Source organism: Homalodisca vitripennis, chromosome 2 (assembly GCF_021130785.1).
Source record: "Homalodisca vitripennis isolate AUS2020 chromosome 2, UT_GWSS_2.1, whole genome shotgun sequence".
In the NCBI taxonomy this organism is placed as follows: Eukaryota; Metazoa; Arthropoda; class Insecta; order Hemiptera; family Cicadellidae; genus Homalodisca; species Homalodisca vitripennis.
In genome coordinates, this window is record NC_060208.1 from 234,615,985 (window position 1) to 234,631,629 (window position 15,645).

At 33.3% G+C, this 15,645-nt stretch overlaps 1 long non-coding RNA gene across 1 annotated transcript in view; it reads right to left on the reverse strand.

Moving 5' to 3' along the window:
• The window catches only part of LOC124355512, a 204,206-nt gene that overhangs the window by 73,058 nt on the left and 115,503 nt on the right, over nt 1–15,645 (reverse strand). Inside the window, exon 3 of the long non-coding RNA XR_006921770.1 lies at nt 5,111–5,114. This is a non-coding gene — a long non-coding RNA (uncharacterized LOC124355512). The remainder of the gene's footprint in view (nt 1–5,110; nt 5,115–15,645) is intronic.

Genomic DNA, 15,645 nt, shown 5'->3' on the forward strand with positions numbered 1-15,645 from the left:
CGGTCATTCATTTCACAATTTGGCACTGGCATTCCTAACCTGACTAATAAACTTACCGCATATGAGATAGCACATGTCTTCAATCAAAAGCAAGGCCCTATTATGTATCTCCTAATTCATTTCAAGATTGGGATTTCTTGAATTGACACGAATTTGATGTAAAAATATCTTCTGCCATATTATCCTTGTATTTGTGCCACAGGTTAGATGGGTTCGATGGAAAGCATGTCGAAATGATGATAGCAAATAATGTAATCTGACTTGGAGATGCAGAGATAATTGCTTTCAATTGTAAAAAATTAAAATTTGAATTGTATTATCTGGATAGTAAAGTCTATGTTTAACAGTGATTACAGAAACAGTTGAAGCAAAATTTGCTGTTTCTCTTAAGCTTACTCTATGCTTTCAAACTATAAGTGTAAAGAAATGTAAAATAGTAATTAAATGATATAAACATATGTTTCTTTTGTCGCATTATACATGTTTACAAAGAACAGCTGATTAAATTGAAAAGGCTCTTTCACTTAATAACATATGTTTGCTGCAATGCATTTCTTAGGGTATTTCTGTAACTTTTAGAGACCAGTGGGGCGGAATCCTGAATCGGGAACGGGATAAAAAAGTATCCTATACTCTTATCCAGTTCTTAGCTACCTCCCTACCAATGTTCAGCCAAATCGGATCAGGCGTTCTTGACTTATAAATAGTGTAACTAACACGACTTTCTTTTATATATATATAGATATTACTTAAGGGTAAACAGTGTTTACTTGTAAATAAAGCTTTTTGATTTTTAGTTAGTATACAAATCATTACTCTCCTCGTTATTTTCTTACTTTTGTATTTAGGATCAGCTTATTTTAGGTAGATGTATAAGCTTAGTTATATACATGATTTTTAATCGATACACCAAATGGAAAAACTTGTCTATGTTACGTTTCTTTTAACCCTTTTTATAGTCGGTTGTTTTAAAATATGGCAAACATTGGGCAAACACACAAAAATACAGACATCAACTTATAAAGCCGACCATCATCAAGAAGTATAGTTTTATTCGTTTTCTAAATTTTATACGTTTACGGTAATTTAAATAACTTTGAATAGCTCTCAAATACCACAAATTGAGTATTATTAACGTGAGTTATCATTCACATGTAAATAATGTTCAGTTTCGTTTATTACAGTATTTTTGTTCAAATTTTTATTCTTACGTTTAAGAGAGTTAAAACTCCTTTTGCGTGAGTTCTTTTGTTTCTACAGTACAGATACGTGTAAGTAAAAGATCGTATGAAGTGTTTCTAAGCACAATGCATCATGTGGAGCAAAAGAGCAAAGAGTCGGTTGATGTCGGGGTGAAAGCCAGCATCCCCTGCAGCAAGGGGTAGCTTTATTTACAGTCCCTCTCCGTGGTGGTGGAGGACAAAAGGAGAATTAGTCGCCACTAAAGGGTTCAATGTTCCTCAGCTCTGTTTAGAGGGCACCAAACACGTTTGTCGTGGTGTTAAAATCTGCAGAATGTTCCTTTGATCCTAAAAGATCGTGATTTTTTTATCCGGCCGATTTCAACTATTGATTTTATCAATCATTTTAACAGATTTCTTAGATTTACTATATATTAAGTTATTGCTATTTTGATTTGTTTTACTTTAGCTAACTTATGCCATTTTTAATTAAATTTATAGGAGGTATCGTTGGCAGTTAACTAAAAAAAATTCAAAACTGTTGTTTCTACTAGAGCGTTATGGACCGCTTGTTCTGAAGAATCTTTATTAATTTCGTTTAGGAATCCTTAGTAGGTTGAGCGTTAGTATAGCATACCATTAGAGGGTCTGGAAAAATAACTTCTACCTTCATCTGTCTGACTATCAACTCGATATCTCAAAAGCTAACTTATAGATTTGAAAAGTATTATCGAGATCGAGTTTTGTGCAGGTCACTCCATGGGGTTTATCTGGGTCTTAGTAAATGTTTTTACATTTGTCTTTCCACTAAGTGAGAACTAGACTATCACATGACATTCTAGTAGTAAATGTAACTTAACTATCCGCAAGTTAAGATTCAAAATTTTGCATTCAGCCAAAGTAAAGACTGTTACGTTAAACGTGGTGTGCCTGAGTCTATAGTATGATGTGAAATCTATAAATATAAATTAGCCGAATATAATAAATCATTAGGGACTTAATCTCACTTAGTTATTTATTATAACCACTACGAACAAATATAATGAATCAAATCAACCATAATTATATTTGTATATTTCAATTTTAATTTTAACTTTCATATGTAACAGTTATTAATTTTGTTTCATAGTTACAATTTAGACTAATCTGTTTGAACACATGGCAAGGAATGTGAGACCATAGGAGTGTCAAGTAATCACCTCTATAAATCCTATTAAGGGTAGGCCCGCATGGGGGGAGAAGATTGTTAATTAAAATGGACCGAGCATCTGAAATTGAAGCAAGAACTGTATAGAGTTCTGAGTGGATCAAACAAACTACGAAGATAGTTGTATAACCTTTCTCGTGTATTGAGAAATCGTCATCATTATTATAAAGTATATACTCAATGTTTCATGTTAAAATTAAACCAATCGATTACCACTGCAATAGCTACTTAATATGAACTATAATAATAATAATATCAGTATTTCCCTGTCATCCAACACATTTATTATTTGGTACTGTTGATAATGTGTTAAATTAACTCATTTTCTGCTTAGTTTTATAAATTCAGAAATATACATTTTGAAACCGCTAAAAATATTTGTTATATTCTTCTATGTTCTATGGTTGTCACATGGATCAGTATTATTTATGGATTAGTAAACGTCGCAGTAAAAAGTTATTTCTGTATTAGGTTTGTTCTGAATTCAAATATGTATTGATTAAGGCTTTTTGTTCATTGCGCAAAGAGTTTTCATACATTACAATTTTGCTGCTTAAAAAAAACCCTCGACTTCCTATCCTTACCCAGCAAACCCTCACCAGTAGTACTATGTCGGCTTTAGGTTTGCCGCCTACACATTTAGTCATTCTGCCAAGGTGACATGGGAGACTGCAGCGAGTATATCATAAGTTTATACATGTATATCTATGACTTTATGAATATGTGTGTGTGTGTGTGTGTGTGTGTGTGTGTGTGTGTGTGTGTGTGTGTGTGTGTGTGTGTGTGTGTGTGTGTGTGTGTGTGTGTGTGTGTGTGTGTGTGTTAATAATTCCTTTTGTCCCTCCTGACTTGGAACTAGATTCATATTTGGTCTTTTCGTAAATTTAACGAGTTGTCCACGTATAGAGTGTGGTGTGTTCATCGCCATGTGTTTGTTTATTTTTGGTATGCTTAACCTTATTTCTTAGAAATATACACCTGAAAAAGTGAGTAGATCCTCGAAACGTTCTCTTACTGTTTCATATTAGTATGGCAGTTTCAATAACTACATTTGCTGTTAGTAATGCAGCTATATATCTTTTTACTTATAAGTAAATATAAGTTACATGAGTGCTTATTATTTACTCTTACTTATTATATATACATATGAATTATAAATGCTCATGAGAAATAAAAATATTCTTCTAGGACTGAAGATTGCCGTAAAAGATCAAGAAGAGGGGCCTGACCGAGTGGGTCAACATTCCACCATTAGCTGTGTCAAGTTGGCCTGGGTAAAGTGGAGCCTTCTAGTGATGTGTAGGGAGTGCGAGGGATATTTACCATCATCGCCCATATACTGTTACTATCTCTCACCCTTTCCCCCTACTTGATCTGTAAATAACCTTAGGACACTGTTGAAAATATGTCTAAGAAAGTGTTTTTCGTTATAATCATTTTCAAAGCGGCCGACACTTTTTAATATGGGTTCATTGCATTGTTTTTATCGTTTTACCGGAAAGCACCGATCCGACAATTCAAATATTTAACTAACTTCATTTTAGTACACGAACGCAACGAGATATTGAAGGCTGAAGGTCTGTAATTTCTACAACACGTTTTTTCAATGCTTTGTGTGTTTAAACACTCTGCGAACTCTAATCAAAGTTTTTTATGGGCACAAATGTTACTTACTTTGTAAATTCCCTTAATTGAAGTCCCTTTTACCTCAAACAGTTCTGCAGGAATTGAAAATAAAAGTTATATTGATAGAAAGTAATTGTCAGCTGCATTTTGTAACTTGAAGATTCGGTTATTGGTTCTGAGTAGAAATTGTTTTTTATTGATAGCATCTGTTCCTATTCTAAAATAGAACAAAACTTATTAAACTGTGAGTTAATGGCTCAGGGCTACTATTCCAATTTTTCCATGTGATCGATTATTGTATTCTTTTTATTTTATTATTATTATTATATTAAGTTTATTTCGCAAATCCTCATCAATCAAATATTTGAAATCAAAATAAGGAAATTACATTTCTCGTTTTTTTTTTTTTTTTTTTTTTTTTTTTTTTTTTTTTTTTTTTTTTTTTTTCCAAATCAGTTTTTTGAGCATAATGTTCTAAACAAATTGCATTGCAAGTTCTAAAATTAATACCTTGATTTTTATTACAGAGCACCGTTGTGTCTTCAAATCTGTGAAACTTATGAATCCGTACACTCTTGCTTACATACAATTAGGGGGTTCAAACATTTTACTAACTTTTGGTTTATTATTTAGTAAGTACACCACTCAAACTTAATTATCTACTGATTATTAATAATCAGTTGAATAATATCAAGAACTATAATAGTATGTGGGAGACGACATTCAGTCTTTATAACAGGAACTGAGGCTATTGGCTATTGCTATTAGTGCCTGTAATATTAGACTTTGTAATGGGAATGTCTCATAATTAGGCTTGATCTATGCTTAAATGACATTTTTAAGGGCTTTCTCAGGAGCATGTCAGTCTGAGATATGCAATGCTGGAAACTGCATCAGACTTCCTATCGAAAAGACAAATATGCTAACGAAATTTGAACACTCTAAAACTGGTGTCGGAACGTGGTGTTACAAATAATACCATCCCTTTGTAAGGATGTATTTGTCAACTAGATTTAGTAAATAAATTAAGAATAATATCATTTTCTCTTATAAATGTTTACCTACAGTAGTACAGGAAAGGAGGAGCCATCCGTACCTGTCTGAAACAGAAAGAGATAAGTTGCGGAGGGATAAGGAGAAATAACTGACTGAAACAATTTAGTATTTACTAAGTGGCGAGTAAAGTTGTAATATAAAAATTACAGCTAAACTAACTTTTTATGAACTTAATTTGTTTTCTATTATTAATTTGTATTATGCTATCCATACAACAATTGCCACTTAGTACATACAACAATAATATTAAAATATTTGTGAGTACTACATTATAAATTGCAGTGTACCATAAGGAATAGATAAGATAACATTTTATTGATCATTAGACATTGCATGCAATAGATCACGTCAGAATACTTATACTAACAGTAAAATAAAAAATTTAAATTAAACACTCATTATAGAAGACGCAATAGTTCAAATGTAAAAGTGCATTATAATAATACAATAATGTTAGTGAGACAAAGCTGTACTATTTAGCAGACAATACACTAAAAAACTATCTCACTGATGTCAGATGAATAAAACTCTGATAAGTCATAAAACGGCCTCTCTACCAGCCACTTATAAATAACCGTTTATTTAAATTTATTTAATGTAACACTCTGAGCATTCAGAGGTAGTTTATTGAATAGATCTATTCCAACGGCCTCATATGAAGTTTGAATTTTAGAAAGTCTTGTGAAAGGTTTGTTGATCAGGTTAGCGCCTCGGGTATTGTGAATATGTATGTGCTTATTCAGTGTTAGGTTTTGAAAATTATTTTTGACATGGATCAAGCAGTAAAAAATGTAAAGATTTATAACTGTCAAAATGGCTTCTTTTTTAAAAATCGGCTTACAATGATCTTTGAAATTAGCATCCGCTATAACTCTCATGGCTTTTTTCTGAGTCAATAAAATTGTATCAATACCAGATGCATTGCCCCACAAGAGCAGACCATAACTAATGATGCTCTGAAACAGTGCAAAGTAAACCATTCTTAGCGTATCTTTGGAAACATAAAGTTTTAGTTTTAGCAATAAATATACCACTCTGCTCACTTTTTTATGAACATAATCAACATGTATGTGCCAAGACAGCGTAGGATCTAGAAAAATTCCTAATAGTTTTACACTCTAAATTGTTGTTTCTTTCAAAATTGCTCTATTAAGAGTAAATACCAAATGTTGGGTCTTCTCTGTGTTCATAAATAACATATTGGCTTTATACCAGTTATCGGCTTGATTTAAAATAATTTTAAAATCATTAAAAATTAAGTCTAATGAAGGTTGAGTTGTAAACAAAGTAACGTCATCAGCAAACATAACCGATCTGAAATTGACATTGACATCTAAATCATTAACTAAGACTAAAAACAAAAGTGGGCCCAGAACAGATCCCTGTGGTACCCCATGTCAAACCTCAGCATAATTAGAGTAGGTATTATTGCTGAATACTGTTTGAAAACGATTACTGAGATAGGAATTAAAAAGGGAATTTTCAATACCAATTATTCCATAATACTCTAACTTTTTCAACAAAATTCCCTGGTCGACGCAGTCAAACGCCCTAGAAATATCAAATAATGTGGCTCCTGTAGGTAAACCTAGCTCAAACTCGGAAAGTATGTGGGACACAAGTCCCTCGACCGCGTCGATCGTGGACATTCCACACCTAAATCCGAACTGACTCTTACTGAAGAGACTGTTAATTTCGAAAAAAGAAGTTAATTGAGTTTTAGGACGGTTTCAAACACTTTGGAAAAACAGGGGACCTGAGATATCGCTCTGTAGCTGTTTATTTCACCGTAGTTACCTTTCTTAAAAATAGGTGTACTACCTTAGACATTTTTAACTTAGCGGGAAAACTTCCCTCCAGTAGACAAGCATTTATACATTTAGCCAGTGGATGAGCTATTGCATCGATTACACCTTTCACAATTACTGACGATATGCCATATACGTCACAGCTTCCCGAGGATGTAAACCCTGAAACCAAACGACTCACTTCACCACCAGTCACTGGACGCCAATTGAAGAGCCGGGAAGGGGCCGCCGGGGTACTGCGTTGAAGCAGATCAACAGCAAAAGATGATGGAAGAGAGAGGCTCTGTCGAATCTCGTCCACAGCACTGATGCAGTACTTACTGAAGTCCTCAGCATCTCCGCACATGATGTGATGGTCTATCTCTGCCGGTTTCACGATTCACAATAGTCCAAGCAGCCTTACACTTGTTATCCGCTGTATTAATGAATTCTTCATTTGACTCCCTTCTCGCAACTTGTAAAGCTTGTCTGTAGGGACCAATAGTATAGACCATACCAATAAATAAATATCAGAGATGTTTACAATAAATATGATTTAAAATTAAGGGTAAATGAATGGATAAGGAAAAAATTAAATTCAAGCATATGTGATCATTTAAGTTCATCTCATTTCAATACCGATGTCGAAAGACACCAGTTAATTCGCGAACTTTTAAATTAAGGACAATTGTTTTACATTAATGGTAAAATAAATAATCGGTCTTAATTTTCGAGATAAGCTATTCACATTTTGTATTTACTCTTATATGGTTACAAACATAGTAAATATAGTTTCTCAAGATATGGTAGGATTATGTAAGATCCTATGACATATTTAACCTCGATGTTCTCACTCTCAATTAAATATGTTTAAAAATATAAAATTGACACCAAAATTATTATATGTTTTCTCCATGGTATGGTATAACATGAACTTAAACAACATTTTGGACTCAATATGTCATTTATGCATGCATTGCCTAGCCGGAATTGTGTTCAATAAGAATATATATTATATTATTCGTATATTTCTTTAAAAATATGACAATATTAAAAAAACAATTACATCTACCTTATATTTCATATTTATAAAAAAGTATGTATAATGTTAAAATAGAATGCGACCAAGCACTCTCACCATATCTTGCAGATGGCATTAATTATATATTATATAGTCAGTACTAGAGAATATGAGAAGTTTTATGTCGGTATCCCATCTATCCACAAATTCCAATTTACTGCTCCAGGATTGGGCATCATAACAAACGTAAACATATTTTGGGTTCCTTCTGGACAGTGATATAAAATTGGGATTATCAAGGAAATGTATATCCTATATATATATATATATATATATATATATATATATATATATATATGTGTGTGTGGTTCATCTCCTCTCACTGAAGAAACTACAGCAGCGTCACTTCACTATAAGAGAGAGCAGAAATAATTGTATTATTATTATTTCTAGTTGCCTTAATTAGTAATTTTCATTTCAAAACATGAAGGAGTTCTTTTTATTTTATTCATAGGTCAAATAACAAATGCTAAGTAATATTTCAGTCATAAACTAAAATAGTGTAAATTAATATAACCATTTGAATACAAACAATGTTAAAGTTAAGAAAAACTATACAGGGTGATTCGGTTAGTGTTACCGGCACTTTCTGAGCTGATTGTACTATAAAAAATAAAGAAAAAAGTTCATATAAACATGGGTCCGGAAATGCTTCCTTACTGGGTTATGGCCAATTGAAGATTTCACCAAAAATTGTGTGCAGGAGGTCAAATGATGATTTGCCGCGTGTTTTTATGAAGAGATATTTATAGGCGAATGCAACTTTTTCTAACGGATTTTTAGATGAGAAATTGAATAAAGTTCATCTCATAGCTGTATCTCATTTAGTTTTTTTGTTATACTACAAAAAACAGAAATAAAATAATTTTGAAAACACTTTTTTAAGGTTTAACGGACAATTATTTTGTTAAATAGGCATTGAAGACCCACATTTTTACAAAGAAACTTGCAGAAAATTTAATTCTGAATAAAATTATGTGCCACACGGCTATTAACAGCGAATTATTAGTTTCTGGAATTTAATTTTACAACAAACATTCTACCAAGCAAGAAATACGTATTTAGTAAATAAACACCGTAATGTAATGATATAAGGTACACAAATAATTGATTAGCATACAATTGTAAATACGATTTTAATAGATTAATGCTCAAACTAAAAAACAATAATACTATTACTTTTTAGGACTATCCAAATGGTTACATCATGTACCTACATATCTTTGTCACGTTAGCTTTACAGAAGGTAAATTATGTTTTTATAAGTTGGTATCACAAATCAGCTGTTCAACAATACACTGCAATTTATTGAGGAATCCAAATTATTTGTTACCAATTCTGTACTAGTTTAAATGAGTGCAATTTAACACAATTAATTTACTACTCGTTTGTTAGTGAAGTGTATTTTAAAAAGTAACTTTACTATCACAATTGCAATGTCTTTGTTATTTACAACGGAAGAATATGCCGACATGGTATTTGTCTTAGGCGTTTGTGACGGAAATGCAACCGCTGCTACTGCAGAATACCGAAGACGATTTCCTAATCGCAGAGTTCCAAACCCAAAAACGATCAGTGGATCATTTCGTACCCTAAGAGTAACAGGTAAACTTCCTAGTATTAATAATTATCGGGATCGCCCTGCCACAGAATAATGTAGATATGGAAAGAGGCTATAATCATGGCTACTGAACGCAGTCCTGGTGTCAGTACACGGCGTCTTTCTAGGCGATTCGCAGTGTCTCAGTCTGAAGTATGGAGAACTTTGCGCAAAAATAGCATGTTCCCTTTACCATAAACAACAAGTTCAAAGTATTCAACCAACAGATCCTCCTCTTCGATTGGAATTTTGCAACTGGTTAATTAGAAACCGTCAACATCATAGAACCATTTTATTCACTGATGAAGCTCAATTTACCCGAGATGGCGTCAACAACCTTCACAATGAACACACTTGGGCAGAGGGAAATCCACATAGTACAATCGTGCGCAACTTTCAACACAGATTTAGTGTAAATGTATGGTGTGGACTCATTCATGATCGATTAATAGGACCATTCATTCTCCGAGGACATCTAAATTCCCGCATGTACCTAGGAATTCCTTGCAGAACAACTACCACTATTATTAGAAGATGTTCCATTAGCAGCAAGGTGCAATATTATTTATCAACATGATGGTGTCCCTGCCCACTTTTCCCATAATGTAACAATGCACTTAAAACGAGCAGTTTCCCGGGCGATGGATTGGTCGCGGTGGACCACACACTTGGCCACCAAGATCACCAGATCTAACTCCATTAGATTTCTGTATATGGGGTTGGATGAAGAACCTGGTGTACCAGGAAAAAAGTAAATACACGTGAAGAGTTAATAAATCGAATTGAAGATGCCGCCGCACAAATCAAAAACAATCGTGCAGCGTTGCGGAGGATAACTCGATCAATCAGAAAGCGAGCTGCTAAGTGTATTGAAGTACAAGGACTGATTTTTGAACACCTGTTATGAAAGTGGTATAAGCTTTAGATGAAAAAACAATAATTTATTTAAAACTTAATTTAAATTGCATCCTAATAAATCTTATGTGTAGGCTACTCTATTGTCATTAAAATGCGGTTTTCCTTTGCTTTGGAATTTCTTGCTTGGTAGAATGTTTGTTGTAAAATTAAATTCCAGAAACTAATACTTCGCTGTTAATAACCGTGTGTGGCACATAATTTTATTCAGAATTAAATTTTCTGCAAGTTTCTTTGTAAAAATGTGGGTCTTCAATGCCTATTTAACAAAATGATAGTCCGTTTAAACCTTAAAAAAGTGTTTTCAAAATTATTTTATTTCTGTTTTTTTGTAGTATAACAAAAAAACTAAATGAGATACAGCTATGAGATGAACTTTATTCAATTTCTCATCTAAAAAATCCGTTTAGAAAAAGTTGCATTCGCCTATAAATATCTCTTCATAAACACGCGGCAAATCATCATTTGACCTCCTGCACACAATTTTTGGTGAAATCTTCAATTGGCCATAACCCAGTAAGGAAGCATTTCCGGACCCATGTTTATATGAACTTTTTTCTTTATTTTTTATAGTACAATCAGCTCAGAAAGTGCCGGTAACACTAACCGAATCACCCTGTATGTGCATGTATACTCTTAAATTTATAATATAATCTACCGCAAAGTGGGATGGTATAAACTAGTGAGAAAATACTATAAAACACAGCGGAGCCTAGATATATAAAAAATTTAAGTTTTATTTTTGAACTCTCAAATAATATTATTTATAATGACTATCACAGTCGTCTGTAATATTAAAGTTCTATGTTTGGACCACTAGGTAATATGTTCCATTTACATGACTACCGCATACCAATAAGATATTTATATTATATTTTCAGATAACATATAAACTAAAATTAATGTAAAACCACCGGTTTTTTAAATTTCTTTCTTCTGCCACTGAAATAGTGTGAATTATATGAGTTATATGAGTGATGTATATTAGATGGTCTCTTTAATATTTGTATTATTTATCTATATTATTTCACTTTTAAAATTAATGCCTTATTAATAGTTTAGACAAATAGAGTAGAGTATTTTTACGTTATAGTGTAGTATTTGAGTTACTATTGTTACTCAGTAGGCTACATTGTGATTTAACCAAAGCGACATTGACAATGAAAGGAAGAAAGCCTACAGGCGAGGCTACAAATAGAAATTTAACGAGTAACATCAAAGACAGCGTTAAACACCTCTAGTGAGCAGTTATTGAGGAAAGACACACATCTGCTTCGGCACTACAAATGGTGGGTGCTCTCTTGCTTGGTGGATTTCATGAAGATCTGTTCTCCTCCAATGGGTGTTCTTCTCTGTATTTTTATCATTACGGGAGTTTATTTTATTTTATTCAATGAAATGCATTTGAATATAGCATTTGGGTTATGATACTGCCTGGACTTTTGGTACAAGACAAATACTCTCCTTATCAACGTATGATTTTTTTTATTCTAACCAGAAAGAGCGATGAGTATTCGTGTCAACCCTAAACATGACTCAAAATCAAGAAAACAATATATTCCTGGAGCTGGGAGCCAATCTCCATATACAACGTGATTCTTCTAGGAGAGAAGCCAATTTGATGGTATAAAAAGGGTTAAAATTTAAAAGATAATATTTTGTTATCTTTACACACTTAAATCAACCGTTATGTATGTAAATAATAGGTACAAAAACGTCACGCAGTTAGATAAAGAGACTAAAAATTAATATTTTTAGGGTTTGTATATGGTCAGCTTTAACCAGCAGGGATCACTTCTTACTATACTTTCAGTTGAACCTGGGCACATATTAAAGCTCTGGTCACAGCAAAAAACGATGCGTCGCTTAAATCTGGGCAACCTTGTGAATGTCTAATTCTTCCTCATGGATCTCGATAGGAGGCGGCCCCTACCCCTTAATCTTACCCATCCTGAATATCCTGTCACTCCGGAAGCAGCGCTAAGGTCCTTATAGGAATAAGTGCAATTTATAAGATACTTGTACTAAGAGAGCAAAAAAAGTACTATATTTCATTCTGACCAGAAAGAACAACGAGTATCCATGTCAGGCCTAAGCATGAATCAAAATCAGAAAAAAATATATTCCAAGAGTTTTTGAGGTTTGTATATAGTTAGCTTAAGCTGATTAAACATTTATTTGCGTGACTTACAGGCGGTTTTAATGCGGCAAGCTGGAAAAGTATGATTTGGAAATGAATTATCGTTCTGTACTTTTTTAACTTTTTGATACCCTCCTATTTTGATATGAATCGAAACTACCGATGCTGACGACTCCTGGACTAAACAATGTAATCCAACTTGTAAAGTATTACAACATATAATTAAAGTAGAAGTCCCAGGAATTGCGTGCGACTCCCAGCTTCTGTTTTGTAGCGAGTTGGAGTTTATTGGCTCAATGTTGTCGGATCGCTGCAAAGATGTCGGGCTCTGTCAGTCAATATCCGACCATTAGGCGAGTCAAGTCGTCACATCGCCAAAGTGGCGCTCCCAAGTGTTTGTTCAGAGGGCGCGAGAGAGCAGCGTAAAGTTACACACATCACACTTTATATAGTGCTGCTGCCTGGTACGTTCAGAGCTCACCAAATAAACGGTCCATAAATTATTTGTATTTTACTTATAATTACGCCTTATGTAGTACACCCTGATGTGGGATAATCTATGCAAAATTATAAAGAATAGACCTGCGTCTGAAAACCACATTGATCTGAGAAACGTTTTACAGTACAAACGAGTTCTTGGCACATATTTGGCTGACTGACGCTGGTGCTAGAGTGGGATATTCGAATGAATGAGCAGTAGGATGGATGGAACAAATTTTACATAAAGAAGTAATCTAGATGTCATTTACGAATCCAAAATTTTAGCTCATTTTATTGCTTGACAATTGCTACAAGATATACATGTTCGAAAGCAATAAAATTATTATTATTGCATGACTTGGAATTTTTGTATCTCAAGTACCAGCGACACCATATCCATGGTGTATATATTTCCTGGGAAGTGTTTCAAAATGCCATTTTCACTATTTGGAGTTCTAAAGCTTGTGGCACTGATGCAGTGAAGCAGAGAGAGTATAGTATCACACATATAGAATTCCATTTTACATGTCACTCACTAAGTGAAGTTACCAATTGACTTTCCTGTTGGAATCCATGAACTTTCGATCTTGATACTGCAAACTCGAAAAGGATGTGGACATGAAGATTTATTAAATATTCATAACAAACCTGTAGGAGCGAATTTGCACCAATATTCAATACCGGCAATCAAATATTAAGGGGTAGTTTCCATTCTTACACATTTACTGGTAGGTTTAGCTACATCCTTCTTACATTGCTGAGCATAAAGATTTTGCTCAGCGAGACAGGATCGATTGCAGAGATAGGAGCATTTACCTAACCATAATTAATATTTGCCCGGAAAACATTTAGATTACTAAACTCAGAGTAATCGCCAGCTGGGGGATATTAAATTATCGAAGTAAGCACTATTGACGTCTCTGTTGTGGTTCTAAATTTTATTCAAAAGTACAGAGAGATTGATTGAATTGTAATTATAAGAATCTTTTTGAATGATTATTTCTGCCAGTATTAATAATTTGGGTTAGCCTGATCATTCAATATTTCATCCTGTTCCGGTTCTTATCGTCAAGTGCTGCTGTAGTTTCATCAGTGAGAGGGAATGAACTATAGGGATGTATAGACGTATTTTTGAAGACGTATTGTGACCTGTATTCCGTAGTTTAGTTTTTAATGATTAGTGTTTTGTATAGTTTTGTATGAAGTGCATGTCTTTAGTGTTAGTGAAGTTGACAACAACATGTAGGTTGTGATTCATGACTTAGGCGTGCCACAACGCTTTAGTAAGATTTGTTTATTTTAACCTAGTTTGTAATTATGTATTAGGTTAGTTCTTTACCTGAAGAAGAGATCAGATTGCAGATCTCGAAACGTAGTGTTACTGTTTTCTTGTTTCACTGAACGATGGCAAATGTCCGGAAAAATCCTGTTTCCTTCACAATCCTTCCATCGTCAAAAATAACCTTTAAACAAAGAAGGGATGTAGATTTCCATGATAATCCCAACACTCTACCACTGTTCTGCAGGAACCATAATATGTTTTCGTTTTTACGATGCCTAATCCTGGAGCATTAGATTGCTGTAGGTGGATGGATGGGATGCGGAAATAAGATGTCTCATATTCTCCAGTACAGACTATATCATAAATAATTAACGCCATCTGAAAGATAAAGTGAAAGTGCTTGATTGCATCCTTTATAACATCATTTATAATCTTTTATACTTACGAAATACAAGGTAAATGTCATTGTTGTTTTTAAATATTGACACATTTTACATTACATATTATATATATTCTTTTAAATACGATACTGACTATTTAGTGCACACAGAAATAACATCTTGCACCAAGTTAAACTTGTTATTTAAATGCAATTCATTTTACATCGGATGTTTTTGGCAATAAATTAATTGATTGATTGATTGATAACATATCAAGGATAAAACATATAACAATGTTTGTGTTTATTTTATGTTTCTAAACATATGAGTGTGATCTAAGTATGTTATGGTATGGTAAGATGTGTTACGGTAGGTTATGCTAGGATATGCAGGAAATGTTACGATATAATAGGATTGTATATAGATATCCTGAGAAACGTTATAGGTATGTTTGTGTCCATATGAGACTATATATAACTTGTGCATGTAACTACACAAAACTCTAATAAAGCTGGAGAGTTGCTGATTGGAATTGTATTGTATTATTAATGTTACAATATAGTAGGATTGTATATAGATATTCTGAGAAACGTTATAGGTATGTTTGTGTCCATATGAGACTATATATAACTTGTGCATGTAACTACACAAAACTCTAATAAAGCTGGAGCGTTGCTGATTGGAATTGTATTGTATTATTAATGTTACAATATAGTAGGATTGTATATAGATATTCTGAGAAACGTTATAGGTATGTTTGTGTCCATATGAGACTATATATAACTTGTGCATGTAACTACACAAAACTCTAATAAAGCTGGAGCGTTGCTGATTGGAATTGTATTGTATTATTAATGTTACAATATAGTAGGATTGTATATAGATATTCTGAGAAACGTTATAGGTATGT